The sequence below is a fragment of the Camelus dromedarius genome, chromosome 32 (genome assembly GCF_036321535.1).
Source record: "Camelus dromedarius isolate mCamDro1 chromosome 32, mCamDro1.pat, whole genome shotgun sequence".
Classification (NCBI taxonomy): Eukaryota; Metazoa; Chordata; class Mammalia; order Artiodactyla; family Camelidae; genus Camelus; species Camelus dromedarius.
The window spans coordinates 15,478,805-15,490,187 of NC_087467.1; positions in this window are offsets into that span (position 1 = coordinate 15,478,805).

An 11,383-nucleotide genomic window follows, 5' to 3' on the forward strand; every position below is an offset into this window, starting at 1 on the left:
CACTCCTGGCGGTTCTGCCGAGGGGCAGTGTTGCTCCCCATTTCTGGGCGTCGGAAGCAGACCTTTCCAATCCTACTCAGAACATGGTGGGTGGAAGGAACACCACCTGACTCACAGTGAGGTTGAGGAAGAAGGTTGGACATGCAGAATAACAGTGTGCAAGGGGGAGTCAGAGGTCCAAATATTTGGTCATCCTCAGGTTGTCTGGTTATGAAGTGTGGTATTTTTTGTTATGTTGTTGTTGTTGTTGTTGTTGTCACTGTTATTATTTTTATCTACTACTGTCATCACCACATGAAGCTTAGGGCTGCCAGCTGGGCTGAGGCCCTACCCCTGGAGTCATCCCCTCCCTTTTACCAAAGGTGAAGCAGGGAATGGCCAGTTTCCTGATCCAGGACAGAAAAGTAGGTCTGGGGAGTCAGAGGCCATGTTTTCAGTCTCCTGCACTGAGTCACTTCTTGCCTTAAGTGGTTGGAGCATCTCCATACTCCAGGCCCACATAAGCCTTTTCTACCACTTTGTAGCAGGTGAGGTAGAAGATGAGACCTCCGCCCCTTGACTTCCCTCCTACTGGGCTTCTTCCGCCATCTCTGCCCTCCCTGCCTGTTCTTCTCTGGCAACCTTGGAGACAGGACAGAATTCCAAAAGGCAATTCAGCACCTTCAGCTTCTGTCTGTCCCTCACGCTGTCCCTCAGAAGTTAAGGATTCCTCTCTTTTCTCATCCCCTTCTCCAAATAAGGTGAACTCCAAAATCATCTACCTTATCTACTCTTTACTTCTTACCCACCCTCCAGGGGTGGGAAAAATTAGAACATCAGAGGGAAAGGGACCATTTATACTCTTAAGAAGGTGAGAGAGATGCAGAAATTTCCATCCCACTAGACAGCCAAAACTTGGGCTTAGACCTCAGATTTTGCAGGTATCATTAGGTCTTTTAGGCATTGCCAATTCTAGGGTCAGGGTCCAGATGCCACTGGCCCAGAGCTGTCACAGCTCAGAGAGCTTTGGGACTGGTTTTCTTTTTCCAGTGGGGCAGGGGGCATTGGGTGTTGCTAAGGGAAGCAGAAAATAGGCTTTTGGAGATTTGCTAAATAGCTAATGCTCCTTCCTGAGTCAATTAAGAAAAAAAAATGCCCAAGAAATAAAAAATTACTGCATTTGTCACCCAGAAATATGACCTCTCCCTTCAGCTATGTTGCAAATATGCAGAGAATTAGGACCCATATGCAGTCCTCCAGTTTCCTGCACTTGCCCAGCAGTACTGAGTAGGCACTGCACAGAGAAGAACTAGGAGAGTTAGCTACCAGTTTTGAAGTGTTTACAGTCTAGAAGGTTGGCACTTCTGTAGAGCCGGTTAGGCAAAGTACCACAACTTCCAAGATGGAGGGAGATGTCTGAGCCTTTTTTCTTTCTCTAGGAAAGTACCCAGGCTCAGCTTTTCCTCTAAGCTTCACAGTGAGTTTATAAACAAGGGGGTTGCTCTAGCCCACACACTGAGGATATTCCTAGGAGCCCAAACTCTGGGCCAACCTGCCTGGGTTTGAATCCTGACCTCACCCCTTCCTAGCTGAGTGACCAAGACAAGTCACCTAATCTCTCTGCCTCAATTTCCTCATCTGTAAAATGGGTTTGATAAAAGTATTGTTGGGAGGATTAAATGATTTCTTAGATGTAAAGGGCTAAGAATACCCAGCACAGAGTAAGCACTAAGTGTGAACTGTTATTTCCAATATCTATATTGTAATAGATTCACATATGCTGCATCAAATTTCAGTTTCTTGGGTGACCTATCTGTCCCCTGGAGCTAAATTAATTCCCAGGAAAGAACTTCTGGGAGCACTCATTCAACTCAGAGACCTTTCATTCACCAGAGGTGTCAAGCTTTTCCTATGTACGAGCAATGAGGATTTTATCTATTGCATTATGGTAGGAAAGGGCAGGGGGCGAGACAAACATAGATCTTTTACTTGCTTTTGGTTCCTTTGAAGATGAAAAATTCCTTGTTGTTCCCCTTGCAAATGCCAGCAGCAGACTCCAATGTCTTCTACAGGACAAAGATAATAATCTTGACGCTCATCCTCTGCTCCAAGAAAAGAACCCCATAGATCAATGACAAGATCCTAGCACAGGGGACTATGTTCAATACCTTGCAATAGCCTATAATGAAAAAGAATATGAAAAGGAATAAATATATAGAACTGAATCACTATGCTGTACACTAGAAATTAACACAACATTGTAAACCAACTATACTTCAATTTAAAAAGAAAAAGAAGACCCCAGTCCTCAGCAGCACCCCTCCTTGGGAACTTCTTACTGGCAGGAGATAGGAATGAATTAACAAATGGGGCCACAGAAAAGGGCAACCTTGAGGACCGGCATTAGATATAAGGGGAAAAAAAGAACTAATTAAAGTGATCTGGTCATCTAACTACTTTCATGTTTTTACCTTTCAATTTGGTATTGCTGTTTGTGCTGGAGACTTATTCTACATTAATCACATTTTGTTAAGGAATTTTAAAAAAAAAAAGTAAAGATCTATGAGAAGCTAGGGGACCCATTATTGGCAGAGGAAAATCTAGACCATTCCAGAATTTTTTCAACTGATTTTCTGTTTTATTTTGTTTTTTTCTTATAGCACCCAGTCTTCTAAAAAGAGATCTAAACCTCACTAACAAAAATTTTAAAAAAGAAATCCATGGGACATAACAAAGAATACCATTCTCTAGATTAAATGACAGGGAAAGAGGTTTGTTTTTCAGGAGGGAGCATAAAAGTGTTCCCCTCTACACAGGTTTTCTGGTGGGTTAGTGCCCAGAGCCTGTTTTTCTCTTGTCTCTGACAGTCCTGATCTTCCCTGGGTTTGATTTACTGAGTGCTGTCATTTCTCTGCTCTTTACTTTCACAATCACACATTCAAACCTGATAAAGTTCAAGACCCTGAATACTCACAGCTTTCCCAGATTTACAGTCCCACTGCCCCCCACCCCGGCCAATGGTCCCAAGGCTGATTGAATCCTCATGGACAGAAGCCATGGGGGATCAGCAGAGAGCCAGCAGGTCCACGAGGGTTGGATCTACAAGGAACGTTAGCCCCACATCAGCTCTGTTAGTCAAAGCGAACCTTGGTAGCTTCCTTCCCCTAGAAAGTGACTGCGGTCTTATTTTCGCTCCAGCTTCCAGTCTGTAACCTGCTTGTGGGCAGCGACTGGATTGGTAACTTGCAAATTTTATAACTAGTGAGAATTGGATGTAAAATCTTGATCAGCTTCCATGATTCTCCTGGACCTACTAAACAGCCTTGTGATCAAGGGCAAGCCACTTAAACTCTCAGTGCCTCAGTTGCTCCATCCATAAAATAGTAGAAATATTACTTTCTACAAACGTTAATCACGAACTAATGACTTGAGTCCTCCTCCCTGGGTACTGCTCTGTCAAGGTCCCAGGAGAACCACTAGCATGTGTCTGATCTGGCTGTTTGGATTCTGTCAGGTTAAAACAAACCTACAAGTTAATCTAAATACTATACCAATGGGCTAAGCAAAAGAAGTGATTCATCTGCAAAGACTGAGCAGTTAAATTAGGCTCAAGTTTTCAAACCCCTGAAATCTCTTCTGATGGAAGATGCTATCTAAATATTCTTTGCCTATAAAAATGTAATAAGTCAACTAAATCACAGAACAGTGGCGAAAAGCAATTACTGACCATGAATGCCCTTATTTCCAAAATGGTGACTATATGGGGACTTCATATTTACAAAATAAGTAATTATTTTACATGATTTAATGTTTTTATTTATCTTGACCTATCAGAATTTTCTGAGTAAGGTAAGCAACACTTTAAGTAGGTCTTTTTATTTGTAATCACTGTTCCAAATCCATGAACTAAAAAAGTTTTTTTTTTAATTTTTCCCCCTTTAAAATTCATATTCTAAGGGGTAGGGTCTAGCTCAGTGGCAGAGTGCATGCCTAGAAAGCACAAAGACCTGGGTTCAATCCCAGTACCTCTATTAAAATAAGTAAATAAATAAACTTAATTACCTCCCCCCAAACAGAAACAAAAATAAAAAAATAAAATTCATATTGTAAAGACAACTAAACTGTCATAATATCTAAGAGTAAAAATATATACATCAGTTAGGGAAAGAAGCTGAATTATTGCCTGTGACACCAATTAGAGTATATTATGATGCTTTTTTTTTTTTTTTTTTTGACTATAATGATACATCTACAGGAGTTAATACAAATAGAAACTTAACTTGGATACCAAGTAACTTTTTCTGGTAACTCCTGAGCTAAGTTACTGCTCTGTTTATAATACCACAAATTAAAGACATGCAATTATCCAACAAAAACTGTGAATATTACACCATTTTAAAAGACTGACTACCACATAGCCAGTGCCCAGCCATCTCTAGCCAAAAACCACAGTGTAGAGCCACAAGTAAAGCTGTCAATCTTTGCATTTCAAAGGCACCTTTCTGGGGAAAGCTCAGCTTGCTCGGGGCAGAAGTGAAAAAGGCTTGGCCAACAGGAAAAAGCCTACCCAGTGGCTGAGATGGTGGGCCAGCAGCATAATCTGTCCACATGGCAGCACTGTGGCTGGATCAAGCTCCCACGTGGAGGCTGAGAACATGGAGGTCTGGGTTGGAATCGCAGCTCTGCAGCTCGCTAGCTCTCCGGCTGTGTGTCCTTGTGCCAGCTCCTTGATGTCCCCACTTGTCATTTTCCTCAGCTGTAAAAAGAGGATGGCAAGAACAGCAGCCACCTCTAAGAATTGTTATGAAGACTACATGAGTTAGTATTTGTAAAGTGCTTAGAAGAGTGCCCAGCTCAACATGCAGACTATTTGAACCACTGGATCAAGAAGAAAAATGCAAACTTCTTTTTCAGACCACCTCTCAACGGGGAGGGAGATGGGGGAAGAAAGGACATACGAAAGCCTCAAAAATGTTGGGTAGGAAGGTGATCAAAGGCATACAGAAACGATACGAGGGGGGTCGAGGGTATAGCTCAGAGGTAGAGCCATGCTTAGTATGGATGATGTCCTGGATTCAATCCTCAGTACCTCCATTAAAAAAAAATCTAATTACCTCCCTCTAAAAATAATAATAATAATAATAATAATAATAATAATAATAATAATAATAATAATAATAATAATAATAATAATGCAAAAAAAGAGAAAAGGTATGAGCAAAAGCCTTTAAGAATGTCAGACATTTCCTATGGGGATTATTTAAGATCATAAGCACACCCTTTCTGAGGATAAAACCTTCCAATGTGCTGTCATTGCAATGACAAATGTGCCAATATCTTGATCAGTGGAGTCATAGGCTTCTGCCCAGTGTATCGTGTTTATATGAGAGGCAAAAGAGAAGGTTGCAGAGGCAGTAAAACGCTCGGGCCAAATATTTTCACAACTAACAAATATAAAAGTTTCTTCTTTCTGGTGCGTCGGTAACATTTCTCACTTGAAGAAGCCCTGCTTGATGGCTAGAACTCAGCCCTGGGGTTGCAGCACCCAATCTGTCCTTGTGAGCTCCCCCAGTGTGTCCACAGTCACAACTGGTGTGACTCTGATGGCTGTGAAACCCATCCTAAAACCAGCGAAGGCTGCCACGTGTTTCTCTGTCACACAGCGGCCCTCTTCTTTCTCCACCCACCCCACCATGCTACCACAAAGAAGGCTCAGGCAGCACTCTGGTCACTGGAACATGAGGTGGATCACACGTGGCTCATCTCTACTGAGTCGCCATGCTCCTCTGGTCTGTGAGACTTGAGGGGCCCCGATCGCATCTCTTTTATCTTTGTATCCTCATGGACACACACAGCGTCTAGTACATAACACTCTAGACCCTGCCTAGTTGAACAGGCTGTTGAATGCGATCATTTTGAAAGTTTTAAGATATAATGCTCCAAGCCCAAGGCATGAATTCCAACGTTATCAATATCACATTATTCTACACTAAAGACAATGATCTCCTGGGGACAGGGTATAGCTCAAGAGGTAGAGTGGATGCTTAGCATGCATGAGGTTCTGGGTTCAATCGCCAGTACCTCCATTTAAAAAAAAGTAATCAAAAAATAAATAAACTTAATTACCACCTCTCCCCCCACCAAAAAAGATAATGATCTCTTTATCTGAAGCTTTAAAATTAAATTTTTTTTTAAATCTTTTTTTTTTTTTTTTTTTTTTGTGGAGGAAGTAATTAGGTTTACTTATTTTAAAGAAGGTACTGGGTATTGAACCTAGGACCCTGTGTGTGGTAAGCACACCCTCTACCATTTAAGCTATGCCCTGCCCCCTAAGTTTTTTTCTTCTACGTCCTCCTAAATAGAATTCTCAACCAGAAGGTTTGAATATCAACTTTTGGGGGGATTCTATATTGAATAGTGTTGATTATCAAATGACATGTTTATAAACCATTTTCTGATCCAATAATCTAAATACAAACAAATCCTGACTGTAGCCTGTGGAAATTTGCTAATCCCAGGCATTGTATGGTTGGTCCTTACAGGACTACTATGAGGCTATTACTGCAGCAGGTGTGTAACTCCCCAGACTCTATCTCAGTTTTTATGGACTTTATATTTCACCATGTTCTACTACCTCCAACTTCAAAAAAATTTCCACATTTTTTTCTCTTAATTCAGCCACTTAAGAACATTATACTGTCCATAATCAGGATTCTATATTGGCCAATAATTTATTAAACCTATTAGAAAGAGCACTTTAAAAGAAGAATCAATGGCTAATAGTCAGCAAGAATTTATTAAACGTGAACAACATCTCTAGCACCAAGAACACGAAGCAGGGGGTAAATCACATTTTGAGTACTGGCCACATACTCATTCTTTGTTTCCATCATTCTGATGTTAAGAAACAGATGTCAGTCTTGAGAGCAACTGCCTTTTGCCAATAGGTATAACAAAGGAATAGATTTATGAATGGTACCTATCCAAAATAAAATAGGATAAGGTCATACCAAAGAAGGGGAAAACAGTACAACAGAAACAAGGGTCCCTTCTGAAGGATACATTCAGATACAATGTCAAGTTCCTTTCCCTTATGTTTTCCATTGTGTGGTTCTGCTTAGCCCAGATTTCTCTTCAATGGTGGGGATTTGCCTAGCTTGAGACCTACTGCCCTAGCTGAAGAAAGCCAGCCATCAACCACACCATGGGTCCTCCCTCCCTGGAAGCCCCCCAAATACACAGGAAACAAGACATGTTATGGAAATGAAATTCATATGTTCTCATCCAACATCGCAAAAAGTAGAGCACCTTACAAAAGTACTGCAGATAAATTTCCTGCCCTGCAGAATCCTTTTTTAAAGACTTGTCACCATAAAATATCCTACCTAATTAGAAGCACCCCAAATAGGTTCATAGCACAGTCCTAGAGCCACATCAGTTCAACTATACTTCTGTAACGCAACATCAAGAACAAACGCCAGTATCATATTTTCTCTTCTTGATTTCATCTCTCACAGTGATGCAGGGACTGGGGGCTGGCCACGAGGAAGAGATGAAAAAGAATTGTCTCTCACTTCCTCCCTCCATGTACCGAACCAGGGGCTCACAGAAGAGGTGTTAGCTCTGGACATAATCGGTAATTCATTCAAGGGAGAGAAGAAGCATCCAAACAGCTATTCTTTTGCCTACAGAGCAACTGCCAGGCTACACATGGGGGTCTGGTGAGACCTGGACCAGGATTCTGTATGTAGATGACTATATAGTGAGGAACCACAGGGCAGAGAGTAGGAATGATGTGGAAGGAACTGCTACTCCAATCCATACCCTCTGAGACTCAGGAAAGAAAATGAGATCTATTATTGACTTCTTTGGAATCGAGAGATGCAAGGAAAGCCCAAGGCCATGCTATGAAAGAGGTCAGATTATCTTCAGTCTCTTGTTCCCGTACCCGGTGCTGTGTAACCAACAGGGACCCTCATCAATTACCCTACATTCAGTCCTCCCTCTCTCCCCTCTTCCAACAACCCACCCCAAAAAGTTAGCCCCCACGCTAACCTAAGTTAGGGTGCTATTGGGAGTTCATGGGTTAATAACCAGCCCATCAGAAGTGACCTACTGCTGGTTCAGTGGAGACTTTGTATAGTGCAGTTTCTTAAAACAGGGATTGGTGGAATTTTAGACTTCTTGGCAGTCCTGTGGGAGAGTTTTGTGGGGGAAAAATCTCTTAGTAACACTTAATTCAGGTAGGCCATCACCTGCCACCCCTACATGTAAAGGAGGCTTTACCTAATCACTATTCTGAGCATGGATCTTTTCATTTCAAGGCACTCTCTGAGCTTACCTGGTCACTTGTTTTTCAACCTATAACTTAAGCGTTGAACCCAAAGTATTATGAACCATTGCATTTTTATGTCGAAACCATCCAAAGATGACAAATATCTCTAATCTGAGAAAAACTCCTTGCTTTGACTAACCCATGGGTGGAGAAGAAGAAAATTATTGTTTGCTTTTGCATAGAAATGTGAGCCTGTTAGGATCTCTCAGGTGTCCCTAAAACTGACAAATCAGAAGGTGACTTTGCTGTATAAAATAAGGTGTTCTGTGTATAAACATTTAGAGGCAAGATGTGAGCATGATGTTAAAAATTCAAAAATGGTTCAAGTAACGATGGTAAATCCTCAACCTCTGTGAAAGCAAACAGGATACAGCTTGCTGAACGGCAAAAGAACAGTTGTCAGATGTCGTATTATTCAAGAATTCTGTCCTATTACAGGGATTCAATTTTACCTACTTCAAATGAACCAGTAATGAAGAATCACAGAATGTTAAAGATAGGAGATGCCTTAATCCTCATCTAGTATTACACCCTCACGAGAAACCTGAGATCCAGAAGTTCACTTGTAAGTTGCTTATTTGGAATTTGGAGCAGCTTTTGTCATAGGAATACTGTAATAAGTGATGGCTAGGGCGCTTACCTCACCTCACTAGTATACAATATTGCACACTTGAGCAGTATTGTTGTCTAGTATTGTTTCCTGCAAGTGTACACCATTTTATCTCTGTTCCTGGTGAATATGTGCAATTGACTACCATCCATAAGATGTCAGAAGGAAGACATAGCCCCTAGAGATGGTACATACAATGCCTGGATACAAGACACCTCCAACCCGCTGTGACGGTCCCAAGACACAGCAACTGGATGGAGCAATGAGAATATCCAAATCTTGATGTAACTGAAAGTTCAGGGTCAGTTTAATCCAGGAGCTCCTTCCCCATTTCTCTGCCACTCTCTTCTTTCTGTGTCTCTCCCATTCATTGATTTCATCTTCAGGTCACTTTTGTCAGGTGGCAAAAGGACTTTTTATGGCACCCAGAAGAAAAGGGAGAAAACCCCAGTCACAGGATTCCAAACAGGAGTCCTGAGATTCACCTTGACTGGAACCTTTAAGTCATATGCCGGCTCTGAATCAATGACCTGAGCTCGGGAATAGAATGGGCTGATTGGGTTAAGACAATCAAGAGTTAAGGTTGAGATTGTCTCCCCTCAAAGTACATGGGTGATGATGTAAACGCAAATGAAATTGTGGACCCACTGAGGTGGGTGATGGGGAGAAATGGATAGATAACCAACAATATCCACTAACCCATCTTTCCCTGTTGACCCCAGCCCTAGCCACTGAAGAAGGTAGCAGGGTAGAGCTAAGGAAGTGGATTAGCAGGGGCAGGTGCACAAGGGTGGGGATCAGAAAAAGGAAATGGAAATGTTCTGCTCTGGTCACTCCATCCTAGTGTACACTCTACCCTCATCCTCCAGGAGCCCAGGCCTTAAATCCCTACTCCGTCTCAAATCCCAGCTACTCAGACTTTCACTCTACCTTAGAACTTTAGGATTGACCACCACCACAAGAAAGGGAAATATCAATCGAAAAATATCTCTTCCTGCCTCATTTAGAAGTGGCTACATGTCTTCCATCTTCCTCTTCATTCCACTTCCTTGTCAAAGGGAAACTCAAGGGTCCAAGGAATATGACTCATGCTTTGTCCCCTGTCTAAGTGGCTTTGTGACCTACTGACTTCCCAGCATGCTTTGGGACAAAACCGTGGTGGCTTTGAATCCACTTTTTAATGGTCTGTCTTTAGTCAATCACACACTAAAAATTGCAAGCTTAACCATGAGGCTGGCTAAAGAAATGTACAAAGAAAGTGGGATTAATGATGCTTTCCCAACTACCCTCAGATTAATAAAATTACATTTACCCACCTTTACAGAATATCCTCTTTCTGACTAACAGCGGTCACAATGTTCATCCCTGAGCCATCAAGCTGTAAAGTATAATAAATAGGCTTGTGATTGGAAAACACAAGCTACAAATTTACAACAATCAATGAAGACACAAAAGTAAAGTAAAGAAAAGGCCCATTACTCAGGCTTCTCTGCAAAATTGTCCCACAAAAAGATTGATTTCAATCTCACTCCCACTGTGCTCCAAAAAGCCCACTTTCTAAAATGGTGGTTTCCCACTGGCTCAAAGCCCAGGCCTCTATCTCTAGAGCTTTCCACAGAGTTCCAAGTAATGCAGTCTTTGCTTGACTGGAAGTGGAAGGCTGGAAATAAACTGTCCTATTAAGTGTTAAATTGAAAAGAGTTAAGCTATCATATTGCGATAATAATAATTTAGATGTTTGTAATGGCTCACAGTCATTTAAAATGCTGACTTAGTGAAGAGAGGCACCCGTGCTGTGTAGGAATGGACGTACCTGCCGTAGGTACCCAGCAAAGCTGACACCTGGTCTGCGGTCTCTGAGGCGGAATATGCAGTTGCAGAAAAAGAAAAGTACCAGAATGGAGTTTTTCTTTATGATAATGGCAAACAATTTTTGAAAGTTTAGGCTTTTATTATATATCATTTTTGAAAATGAAGTTTTTGTTTCCGAATGAAACAAATATATTCCTCAGAGTAGAAGTGAATTTTTCTTACAGTCATCTCCCCTTTTGATTGATTTCTCTCTCAAATAGTTCCTCTTTTTCACTAGCATGATTTTACCTCTGTAGAGAGAAATTCGTTTTTCCATGGGGGCCATGAATGCAGTGACAACCATCAGCATAATGATATTAGTTGTTTTGTGTTACTTAGAAGCTCAATTTGGGGTGTCATTGTCCCTCTGCTTTATTGAACGAGCCTTTTTTAAAAGGGTGAGTTCTCTCCTCAATTTAGGTTTAGGTTTCCAGGAATGTTTTCCAAATTATTCACTCCCTTGTTATTTACCCTACCCTTAGCAGGGGCCCAGAGTTAAGTCTGGAGGAAAAGGTTAGTTCACTCTCATCAAACTGGAGGCTGTTTAAAAGGAAAGGAGCTGTTTCGAAACCCTCATTTCTCAACTGTCAGCGTTTAAAATATATGCA